Source organism: Schistocerca piceifrons, chromosome X (assembly GCF_021461385.2).
Source record: "Schistocerca piceifrons isolate TAMUIC-IGC-003096 chromosome X, iqSchPice1.1, whole genome shotgun sequence".
NCBI lineage: Eukaryota > Metazoa > Arthropoda > Insecta > Orthoptera > Acrididae > Schistocerca > Schistocerca piceifrons.
Window position 1 is genome coordinate 172,406,810 of NC_060149.1, and position 13,484 is coordinate 172,420,293.

Consider the following 13,484-nt stretch of genomic DNA (forward strand, 5'->3'; position numbering starts at 1 on the left):
GCTACTTAGAGAGAGAGAGAGAGAGAGAGAGAGAGAGAGAGAGAGAGAGAGCGTGAGAGAGAGAAAGAGGTGTCTGTCTCGCAGGAGAAATAACGTTTGTGGAGGGCGTTGCAAAGACATGAGCAATTCAGTGCCTGCCAAGTTGCAGTATTAGCACTCAAGTCTCTTTGATGAATGGAACAGTTCGGTGTCATACATGACCCCTGTTGTTGTCAAAGCTTGTTTTGCCCGAGCGAATGACAGTCACGCGCCAGTGCAAGATGGGAACGTGATATAAGCGCAGTTGAATATGTTCAGACGAGTAATGCATGCCATTTCCGAAGTCGCTAGCTATTGAGCTTTTCATCGCTGACTTATTAAGGATCGATGCACATCGAGTTGGCTGAGAGTAATTCGAGCAGAATCCAAAGTGTGTTATTATGAATAATGTGTAGGTGAAAGGGAACGCCAGTTGCAATCTCTGGCTTTGTAACTTGTTATATGAATGCAGAATCTGTAGTTGTGATACATTACGTAAATTGAAAGTGGAGGGGGATAAAGGACAGCAAAAGGGAAATAATTAGCGATATCAGCTGCATCGGGACATTACGCGGAACCGGCGGTGACGAGTGCAGTGGTTAACGCTGCAGATCACGGGTTCGAGTCCCTTTCCGGTACACATTTTCACTCGTCGCCGCTGATTCAGCTTAATGTCCCGATGGAGCTAACATCACTAATCCCTTCTCTTTCCTTTCCTCCCCCCCTACCTTCAATCCACATTTTAGTAACTTGTTTCTTGTGATTTTGCTTGCACACAGAGACTGCATTTCTGTTTGCCAACACCGGATGGCACAACCGTTGACGGACAAGTACAGTCCAGTTCAAAGAACTGTTCGCATTGCGTGTAGTAAACAGTGCTTGTAAGTGGCTAGCATAGGTGTATTACGTACAGTAATCCTTACTGAACACTATGCAGTCGTGCAGTACTTCTGCACTAAACCTATCCGACTTGGCACGTGATTATACCACTTTCCATTCCTTCACTGTTAGTTATCGTAGCTGTCACTACTGACTGTTCGCCATACAAGTTATATTAATGAAAAGCCAGAGTAAAGTGTAAGACGGCATGTTAGTGTTTAACGATCCGTTGAGCATGAGGTCATTATGGACAGACTGGGAGCTCGAAAAAAATGGTTCAAATGGCTCTGAGCTCTATGGGACTTAACATCTGAGGTCATCAGTCCCCTAGAACTTAGAACTACTTAAACCTAACTAACCTAAGGACATCACACACATCCATGCCCGAGGCAGGATTCGAACCTGCGACCGTAGCGGTCGCGCGGTTCCAGACTGAAGCGCCTTTAACCGCGTGGCCACACTGGCCGGCCCGGGAGCTCGGATTGGACTAGGACGGGGTAGAAAACCGACTGCGTGTTTTTCAAAAGAATCATCCGAATATTCAGGAAAAGCGACTTAAGTAACGACGGAAAACTAACTTTAGGTGTCAAGACTGGGATAGTGGATTCTTGATCTCCAGAGTGCTAGTCCAGTGTGTCAGTTCGTCCACTCATGAGCGATTGTCATTTCCGTGATGATCCCAGACATCCGAAGGAGAAGCCAACGACCAGCACGAGTGCAACCGCAGCCTAACACTCAACACAGGGAGCATAGATCAGCTGGCCTGCACTTATGGTGCCATTAGCTGCTCACTGGATTGACGGGGTTCGCGACACATCATAATTCATGTCGACGGGGAAGTACCATTGTCTCATACAGTACAAGATGTGACGCCACAGTTCGGGCAGGAGGCGTATTCTTCTATGTATGTGTCCATGTTACAAAAACAAAAGATATAAAACCTGCAGGATCTTGTGCAGCCATTTAGTCACTAACAGCAAAATGACTGATTTGCCTTCTTTAAATCAACGGTTCTTGAAAACCCTTTAACCCGTCTTCGCTATCTTCGTATTCTTATATTCTATTAGTAGACGCACCAGTGTAAGGTGGCTATAACTTACCTAATATCTGAATAAGGAATGCTGTCGACAGAGATGTACAATTGTACATCGACCGAGATGTGCAGTTGTACATCTCTTGAAATTTCTCCGAGCAAGTTTTGAGTTGCTGATTTTTTTCTCCACATCAGAATATTATGCCACTATGGGACGCACCATCCATGTAGTGTTATTAGAGATGGAGACAGTGGTAGATATGATTGAGAGGCGGGAGCTCATATGAGTTTAGTCTGCCATTTGTGTAGAATTCAGTTATCCAACTGATTTCAAAATCTGTGCCAGATACAGACATAGGTTAAAGCATGATGAGCATCAGTCACTAACCGTACTATATGCGAACAAGCGGACTATTTGGAAGCAACATACAGAATCCCAAAAATTTCCTCGAGAAAACAACTTTTCCAAAATAAGGAGTCTGTTACGTGAAAGTTAAGAAAATAAGAAGGTACGAGGATTACGCTAAAGATAGCATTGAAAAAATCCCAATTCATAATGAGAAATGTCCATGTTATTTGATGACTTTCGGTTTTGTCATGAAGAATTTAGTATTTAAATCACAACTCTTCATAGAAAAATCGAATGCTATACACTAGATGTTGCCCTGGGATTAAATATTTAGTCAATTTCTCGCCGTGTCAGTTCCATATCCTTCTGGATGAATCACGTCTGTTTTCATGCAGTAATGTTTAGAATGTTGTTCGCCAGCTGTCCCATTCTTTAGTAAGGATATTGGAGCGTGTTAATGTACTCTTATAAATCTATGCCCTGCAGTACACATTCACTATAGTTTCACTACTGCAGCTCTAAAGAACAGTTTCATTCCATGAAGTTTTAATAGTTAATGACTCAAAGAGCCATACTTCGTGAAGTAAATCGAATTACCAGCTATTTTCGCTGAGAAAAGGAACTATAAAGTAGCAAATTCTGAATGCATATTTTATAAGATGCGAGAGTGCATTACCTTGTACATACAAGATGACAGTTACTGAACTGATGGAAAAAAAGTAAATTAGTTACAAACTGTAGCGTGCACACACTTTATTCAACATGTAAACGTCACTACAGATACTCGGATTTAGGTTATGATATGTTCGATATGCCTGCCATGATTGACGATGATGTGACGCAAACGAATGGCGAAATTCTGTATGACCCTCTGAAATGGCGGAACATCAACGCTGTCGATGACCTCCTGAATGGTTGTTTTCAGCTCACTAGTGGTTTTGGGGTTATTGCTGTGTACCTTGTCTTTTAATATAGCCCCACAAGAAGGAGTCGCATGTGTTCAGATCCGGGGAATATGGCGGCCAATCGAGGCCCGTACCAGTGGCCTCTGGGTACCGCAGAGACGGAATGCCGTCCCCAAAGTGCTTCTCCAGGATATCAAACACTCTCCTGCTTCGATTGGGTAGGGCTCCGTCTTGTACGATTCACATCTTGTCGAAATCAGGGTCACTTTGGACAACGGGGATGAAATCATCTTCCAAAATCTTCACGTACCATTCGGTAGTCACCGTGCAATCAAGGAATGTCGCACCGATTATTCCATGATTAGACATTGCGTACCACATAGTCACCTGTCGGGGGTGAAGAGACTTCTCGATCGCGAAATGCAGATTCTCAATCCCCCAAATGCTCCAATTTTGCTTATTGACGAACCCATCCACATGAAAGTGGGCTTCGTCGCTAAACCAAATAGAATAAACCATACTAATTCCCATGATTCCAATCATATAGTTCAATAATTGTAAGCCTGTACCAAGGCAGACTTTAAAAGATATCCACTCATAATTTCGGAACACTCGTATTTCCCTGCAGTGCGTTGATAGCGGAAAACAGTCGAAGTGACTAGAAGACAACATTTTCACTGTCAGTTGTGACAGCATGAACACGAAATCCTGATAGCAAGGTGCGAAGACTGTTGCATTTGTATTCTCGACTTTCCACGATTTCCTGAGTCTGTAATTTCACTGACTGATGTGCAGAAGACTGGTTCGCTGACATCTGTGTTTCTCCAAGAAAAAAATTTTGCTATTTAACCAACACAACAATAGAAATCAGTTATGTTCGTTTTGACTACGATTCAATATGTTAAATGGATTTTCATGTTACGATAGTTAGATAATGTGTTTTTTGTTGGCATAAACTTCGCATTATATCAAAATGAAGGATCTGATACTTTCATATCACGCACTATTAAAGTACAAACGGTGACACCGTATTTAATGCTGAGCATATATTGCCAATAGCTAATGTCGGCAGTGTTTCTCGACATGGAAGACGGCAAATTCCCAGGAGATCTAGATTCTTAATGATATTTTAGTGAGTTAAGAGCTGAAAGCAACGACAAATGTCGACAGTACGTGAATGCCGTATACTACACTGCCTGACAAAATCGTGAAGCACCTAGAAGACACTGTCGGATATCAATGTAACTTCGTACACGTCACACACCATCAACTAGTATGTAAATGATCAGACCTGCAATTCTCTGGGACAGACAGAGTGGCCACCGGAATACAATAACGTTTTTCGTATTTACTATTGTTACCAGGCCTGTTAGACAACTCGGAGTTGCATCGTATTCGTGTGAGATAGCCTTATCAAAAACAGATTTTGAAAGAGGCCTCTTCGTGAGTCTCGATTTGAGCAGCTGGTTGAATCATACAGTATACAGAGTGGAAGAGCTTTCAGATGTTACAGTGGCCCAATTTTCACTGCATGGAGACGTGAGGGCAGCCATATTCATCGTCAAGGTATCAGTCGACCATATCTGACCACCACAACTGAGTTTTGCCTTATTATCCACCAAGTGTCTCTTAACATATTCTCATATGCATCTACCATCCGACATTAACTGATCGACTACCTGCAACATTCTAAGTCACGCCGCACCCTTGGTCAGAGACTAGCAGCAGACGGACCAGGGAATTACTGTTCCACGCTTAGGCTGCCGTTAACTTCAAAACACAAATGCCGGAGTATTGAGTGGTGCCGTGACCGGGAAACATGGACTGCTGATGAATGGCGTTGCATTGTGTTCAGTAATGAATCACTGTTCTGTTCTAACCCGGGTGACCATCGAACGCTAGTAAAATGTTTAAGACTATCAACTCGCACGCCGCGTGTGAGTTTCACTCAGTGATACGGTTTATGTCAGCAAGGAACCTGTCTGTTGCAGAAATTCATCGACAAATTTGCGGAATGTACTGTTATGCGTGAAAGCAAAGTGCGTAAGTGGGTACCAGAATTCAAAGATGGCCGTGACAACTTCCATGTTGAGGACCGCTCCAGACGCCCTTCTTTGAGTACAGACGATTTGGGGGCTTCAGTTGCAACGAGGATTCGTGACAACAGGAGCTTCACAATAACAGGTCTCTCAAACGAATTTCCTGATGTGTCGAGATCAGTGCTTTACAACATTGTTTCTGAATACCTAAAGTTTAGGAAACTGTGTTCCCGTTCGACCCCGAAACTCCTAACAGAGGACCACAAAAACCAAAGATTTGAGTGTGCGATGAAGTTCTTGACTCATTATCACGAAGAAGGTGATGGCTTCTTGAGTCAGATTGTAACTGGAGACGAAATATGGATTTCGCATATCACGCCCGAATCGAAGCAACAGAGCATGGAATGGAGACACACACACTCGTCTGTAAAGGTGAAGGCCAAACAGACTCTGTCCCAGCGCAAAATCATGGCGTTGATGTTTTGGGATAAGCATGGTGTTTTGATGGTCGACTTCATGCAATGAGAAACCACCATCCATGCAGACGCATACTGCCAAACCCTGAGAAAGCTACTCAGAGCGATTCTAAACAAAAGATGCGGCATGCTGACAAAGGCAATTGTCCTTCTCCATGACAATGCAAGACCTCACACTGCAGGTCAGATCCACGATTTATTGGACAGTTTTGGCTGGGAAGTTTTAGACCACTCACCCTACAGTCCTGATCTTGCGCCGAGCGATTGCCATTAGTATCTCCACCTCAAACAACACCTCAATGGCAACCGTTACAAAGATGACGACGACGTGAAAACGGCAGTGAACTCTTGGTTATCGGAGCAGGCGGCAAGTTTTTATGAAAAGGGTATTTTAAAATTGGTTGAGAGATATGATACGTGCTTCAACAAACTTGGCAACTATGTCGAAAAGTAGAGGGAAGTATGTACTTTCTGAATATAAATTTACTTTTTTGAAATAACTTTTCGTTGTGTACTTATGTTCAAATGAACCTTAGTTAAAAAAACAAGCCTCGTATTTCAGACGAGTTTAATAATTCTTGACTGCGTGCTTAAATGCATGCTAGTCTCTATAGCAAACGTCAGAATTAAGACCTTTAGTGGGTACCTTTTCAATGAAATATTGATTTCCCATCGGCCCTGCACGGAGTCGAGCGGTCGCGAAGTGTGGTGGACAAGCCGACTAATGTGACGTCACAAGTTCGTTGCAGGTGGGGAGCCATTGAGTATGACTTCAGGCCAAGGCTGGTAGTGATCGAGGGAACTCTTTAACCTAACCTAACCTAACCCGAGGGAACTCTGGCGTCCTCATTTGTTATCTCTCATGTGAGTGTAATGTATTGCCATTTTCCAATAAGGCAATGCTCGTCCGCACGGGTCACGCGTCTCTACGAACTGTCTGCGTGATGGTGAGGTACTGCTGTGGCCAGGAAGACCAGCTTGGATGGTAACTCCGTTCCAGTATCAGTATCCACAATTTCAAAGACGAAGTATAACAGTTGTGATCCAGCTTGCCTCAGGAGAGGATACAACGGTTTTATGACACCCCTTGCAACGTAATTAGTACCTGCAAGCAAAGCATAGGCTGTGTAACGTCATACTGAAAAGCGCGCTCATGCTACCAACTTCTCTGTAAATTTGGCTCCGCTTTCTAGCCACTGGAATAACATCTCATGTCCTCTCAACAGGTTAAGTTTCATTTTGTTTCCTTTATGGTATTATTACTTTGTTCCCATATTTGATACGTTTCGTTGAAATGAAAGTGACAGTAGCACAGTAAAATCTGCACTAGAAAGTACTAGCGTTTCCAGAGTGAAGTCTGGAAGCCAGGAGATGAGGTACTGGTGGAAGTAAAGTTGTTAGGATGGGATGTCAGTCGTGCGTAGGTAACTCAGTCGAGCCGACACTGTATCTCAGGATGTTCGGTCAGAGGGCTGGCTACCCACTTTAATTAAGAATACTGAGTTTAGTATCCAACGATGAACTTGAAGGAGTGTCATATTACGTCCGACCAGATCAAATGAGGAGAACAATAGTAAGCGAAATGAAGCGAAAAATATTTGGTAGAACACTTGTCCCCGAAAGTCACATCCCGCGTTCGAGTCTCGGTCGGCCACTTCCAGGAAGTTTCAAGTAAGGGTGTTTTATTTTATTCCTCGATTTCTATTTCAAATAGTTGGCGCATTTTAATATACCCTAATTCCAAGAACAACTCGAAAGTTATTCAGTAGTTTCCACACTGCGCTATGTTAAATGAATTCATGAATAAGTTCACGTTCTATTGCAATCCCATTTTATGAGCGGTTTGCTATAATTTCACAAAAAATTCATGGACTGCTCAAATTCCGCGCAGGAAGTAATATATTTAATTGCTTCAGCTTATACCATGTTTGCCTTAAACTCACAGTAAGCCTCAAATACGAAAAGTAACTACATTAGATGTTAAATCTCGGTAGGCGTCAGCAATATATTTGTTCAACAGTGAAGTAATTATGGTTAAGTCTAGATGCCACAGTCAATTAATGTGATATCACTTCACGCGTTCCATTGGGTTTACCATTTTCAGAATATCTTTATACCGTTGATGGGGAGCGCAATGAAATTTTTAGGGCAATATTAAACAAATTTATTGCACTTTCAATCCTTTACTGTTGTATTGTAAATATGAAAAGTAATGTGCGATACAGGCCTTCGGAACTGAAAGAATTAAATAAACAGAAAGACAGAAGTATTTTAAATGTCAGAAGTAACAGTTCTTGTCTTCTAGAAGTGGCAGCTGCTTCCTGTACGGAACCGAAAAGACGAGATTTCAAGTCTTCAACACTATTTTGTCAACATGAAAAGTAAAGCACAATGCAGTGTTTCTCAATTTAAAGAGTGAAGTGAAAAGAATGGCATGTAAGTTATAAATGCCAACAATAATAAGCCTTGTATCCTGCAGATGGAACTGTTTCATATGCGGAACCCAAAAGTCGAGATCTCAGAAGAAACTCAATGTTGACATCATTCTAATAAACTTAGGTATGTTGGTCACATTAGGTAATGGGCCTCTTATTCTAAAACGCTACAAGATTTTCTGCCCTGACTTGCAAAAATTTTTTTTGAGTATTTCTTTATCTCGCACAAAACCCTTGTCTTGCTATATGATATCGTAAACTGAGGCAAGTGTCTTGAGACAGTATATACAGCAACGCAACTTCGTAACTGTGTAGAACTGGAATGATACTTGCACTAGTGATGTCCTAAATGGCCCCACGGTAAGAAGAGACTGTTTTCCACATGTTCGTTTTGTTGCCAATTCTGCAGAGAGCCTTACCACTGACTGTTATCTGTCCATATAATGTTCTACATCTCAAACGCCTCTGCGCTCTTATTTACCGGTTCCTCCACAATCCATTATTTACATCTGAATATGAACCAGTATCTGCTATGTTATATACTCCCTATAAAAATCTAATCCTCTACCAATTAACTCGCAATGGCTTTCTAAGCAGTTTGAGTGACTGAACAACGGAGGAGCAGGAGATTAGTGTTAAACGTCCCGTCGACGACAACCTCATTAGAGACGGAGCACGAGCTCAGATAGGGGAAGGATGGAGAAGGAAAGTGACCGTACCCTTTCGAAGAAACCATCCCGGTATTTGCCGTAAGAGACATAGGGAAATCACGAAAACTTAAATTAGGATGGCCGGACGCAGGTTTGAACCCTGCTCGGTCTAAACAACGGACCTGCACCCGTTTTCGATTATGTCAACTGCGAGTTATCATACAGATGCGTCTCACCGATACCCGTGTACGATACAGGTTTAGTGGCACCCTTCTTAGGACACGTAATCTGACCTTATAACATATTTGCCGTATATTAAAAAAATAACAGTTTTACGTCACTTTCTGTTGCTAAGGCTGTACGACCTCACATCCATCACACTTTATGTTAAAATCGTCATTTTTTTACGTTTGTGCTATTCCTTTGTTGCTGCTACAGCATTATTATTAGTAGTGGTGGTAGTAGTATTATATTAGCATTAATATCTTCTTGGAGATGTTTTACGTTAATGCAACTCAATAAAAGGATGATTGTTTTATTCCATACTTGTTTCGTTTCTATTTATTTGCGAAACATCTTCAGTTGCTTGTAATACACGTTTCTCGTATTCATACAATAAATGTGTTTTCAGATGTATTACTGTATTCCAGTTTTATGGTAATTTCTTATTGTTAGATAAGAAACAGATTTTAGGAGAGCAAGTTAAATTGCTGTTTGGTTCTTCTTGTGATTCTTTGGGATCCTGTTATCACATAAGTGAAGCCATGAAGTTGTACTCGTCGTCTTGCGTCCACCAAGATGTCCGATTTTCGGCATTTTGGAGCAAATTCTACTTTCACTGTGAGATTTTTTTTAAAAACGTGTGTTGGTTGTGTGTGCTTACTATTTCTAGTGCAGCCAACTAACGCTGTCTGATCGTGATATCTTTTTAAACATTCGCTTGTTTGTTATGCAGGAGCGTATGGTGTGCTCTGGGCGATGTTGGGAAAATGAGTGGACGGAACTGCAATATACAAGGTTTTAACTAATATGTGAAAAGCCTCCGGGGAGTCGATATAGAGCTTCAAAAGAACCAAAATAATTCACATGTACATGCGATCGCTTTCTTTTATTTTCTTAGATGCAGACGCTTTTTAGGTATTACATGTTTGCTTCGTTGCTGTCTTTCTGTTTTCAAATTTCCAGCTTGGTTCTACAGGTATTTTTTCTTTTCAGATGTTGGCTTCTGATGACTAAATGAAAGTGTCTACCTTCAGCTCTAACATAGGCTTTTAATCTCCGCGTCGTGGACTGTCTTACGCGCTCCCATGTTCCAGCTGAACTCTTTGGCGAAGAATTTCAGCATTCGCAGTAGACCTTGAATTCACTGTCTTAAATGCACCCAAAAATTAAAAGAAAGGCTGAAACGAAACAAGCATGTAACAACAAATAAGTGTCAGTCCTTAATAAAAAAAAGAATTGTCCATACGTATATCTGAAATTTTAGGCTTTTCTTTAAGTCCTCTGTAAATTCCCCAGGTGTTTCTCACGTATTAGTTGACACCCTGTATATACTGAGTGAGCTGTTACTTATATTAATTTGGTCATGTATTAATTGCTTGTTAAAGGCGCTGCAGTCTGGAACCGCAAGACCGCTACGGTCGCAGGTTCGAATCCTGCCTCAGGAATGGATGTTTGTGATGTCCTTAGGTTAGTTAGGTTTAACTAGTTCCAAGTTTTAGGGGACTAATGACCTCAGCAGTTGAGTCCCATAGTGCTCAGAGCCATTTGAACCATTTTTTAATTGCTTGTTGATGGAAAGGGCTCTTTCTAGATGAATATTTTCTTGTAATGTTACGAATTTCGTGCTGCGATTCATTCTACTTTCTTTCATATCCTGTTCCAGAGAAGATGGTTCATGTCATTGCTTTACTAGATGTTCAGGAAACGTAGTCTGGCCATATTCATGCTCCCAGCTTTTTATGTATTCTTTGTATGCAGTTTTCAAATTTATGCGTGTCATCCCCAGGAACAGTGACTTGCAATCTAGACATTCTAACTGGAATACACTGGCTCCTTGGTATTTCTCTCGTTTCTCTATTTGGGTGTGTAAATGTGACTGAACTGTGTTTCTCGTTCTGTTTATGTGTATAGATTAATGTGACATTTCGTTCACTACAAAACGATTATCCCTTACAAGTGTAACAATTCACCTCCATATGCGAGAAGAAAGTCAATTAACGTACTGTGCTAGTATTTAGCACGAGTAAAATGTTGAATTTAGTGACAAAAAGCACTCAAACTGTATAAATGGGAGATTTTTAAATATTTTTAGTAACAGAGAGATTTCTTTTGCTTTTAATCACCACGCGAGGTGGCGCATTGATTACGACCCTGGATTCCTACTCGGGAGGAGAGGGACTCAAATACCAGTCCATCCATCCGAACCTGTGATTTCTCTGGTTTCCCTGAATCACTTTAGGCGATAACTGCAATGTTTCCTTGAGATACGTCATTCCCGAGAATTTTATTTCTCATGTCAGCGTCCAACTGAACAACGGCTGCTTCTCTCGTGACCACACCCTCAACCGGACGTTAAACTCCGACCTCCTTTCCTTCCTTTCTTGATTTTAATTCCACTCGAGCAAAAAAGAAAAAAAAGAGAAAAGAGAAAAAAAATCAGCATTTCTTGTTACTCGTGGAGAATAACTGAGTTCGTAGAAGTATCCTTCTTCTTTATTTTTCGTTATTCTTTTCTCCGAACAGCCCTCCCTCCGGCGTAATGAGTCAATGTTAGAGCTCTGCTCGAGGTCAGGCCTCACAAAAACTTTTGTCAGCTGCCGGCTATTTAGTACCTTGGCGTTCTCCGCAGTTGTACGCTTTCTCAATATTAAATGACGTACCTATGAGGGCAAAAACAACATTCATACAGCCAATACGAGTCTTAAGCGATCGGGATTGAAATGCTGTGAATTTTTCTTCATGGTATTTTACATTGGCTGGAGCTTTTATACAAATGTTAAGTGTTCAAATTTCAGTTTTCAGTGCCAGTAGCGAAGATAAAGAGAACAGAGGCTGTGTGCAGGGCTACAGGGCTGGCGGACTGGAGGGTTTTATTTTGGCGTCCGCGCCGGTGCTGGCGCAGAGCTCCACCTGCAGCGCCTTGCCGTGGGCTGCTGGTAGGAGGGGACCAACTGCTGTAATTGCCTCTAATTGTCGGCAAGGTCGCTGCTTTGCTGCTATGCCGCTCGTGTCATCCGGCGACGTAACGCAGCCGCACAAAGCATCAGGTTGCCGCCGGATCCACTCAGATTGTCTGCCGTCCTCTCTCCGACATCGCTCCTTTCGTGTATAGATGTTGGTTCGCATCCCGGACAGCAGACGGCCCGAGCTGACCGGCTGAATGAGTCGATTTATCGTGCAATGCGGGCTTTAACATTCTATACAGAATTCCTTTGCTATTAAAGACCCCAATACAGTAGATTAGTCAATTACGATACTTCAGAAAGATGGAAGGAAGGTTATAGTTTAATTTCCTGTGTACAAAGTGGTCATTAGAGACAGCCTGATAATTCACATCTTTGTACGGTTTACGTATAACACGCCCCCCCTCCCGCCCCCCCCCCCCGCCCCCCTCTTCAGCGCACCCCCTAAATCGTGTTGACGATCTCTTGCAATAAGACAGTCTTGGTTGCAAATTGTTTTTTCTATTTGTTGAAAGTGACGCGTTTCGCCACCCTTGGGGGCATCTTCCGAGTAACGTAAGCAGTAACGTCGTGAGCCAACATCCATCTTTCAAGGCCAGCTTATAGCATTAAGATAGAAATTATAATGAAACATGTCCTATCGTCATTAGGCAAATAAAAGCAAAAGGGACGTACTTGCACAGATGACTCGGAATGTAAAGACTTTTCAAAAAGTCAGAACATACGATTTAAAAGTAAGTAATTATTATTGAATTAAAGCACTCGTCATTGCATAGCTCACAAGACAGTTCAGAAGAGGGTAGCAGTAACTTACGGCTAGTTTATTCTGATCAGGCTTGTGAGCTAAGCCTTATCGAGCGCTTTAACGGAATAACAATTACTTACTACTTTCAAGAAATTCATAACCGGTTGCTGTACCAGGCGCCCAGGATTAAATGGAACAGGTTTCATTGTTGATGATTTCCTTAAATATTTTGTCACAACAGCGATAAAGCCAGAAAAAATAATTATGTAGAGTTGCCCCTTTCGACTTCTGCCATCGCTTCAGATAACTGAAAATGGCTCACGTGAAGGTAGGTGGCTATGACATATCTGTTCCTAGCGAGTAACTGTCTCTTTTGTAGCAAGCATTACCGATTTATCGTCTAAATTTCCGCTACGACCATGGGGCTAAGTTTTCAGTTCCCTTGTGTAATTTAAATGACAATTTGGAATGAATAAACTAGTGTAACAGAGTAAACCGCCACATGACTGTGTATTACTATACTTATCTTCTGTACTATGTAGATTTCGGCTTTTATGCCATTATCAAGTGGCCAAAATCTAAACAGTACAGAAGACAAATGTAATAATACACCATCAAATGGCAATTTACGCTTTTAAACAGTACTGCATTACTGCGGCTCAACGCCATCGAAAATGTTTTTGGAGAAAAAGGAGGTTGATTGCCGCCCTAAGTGTTCTCTATCGCCTGCGTTGAGGACGTAGCTTTGGGGACTGTTGCAATCCTAAATA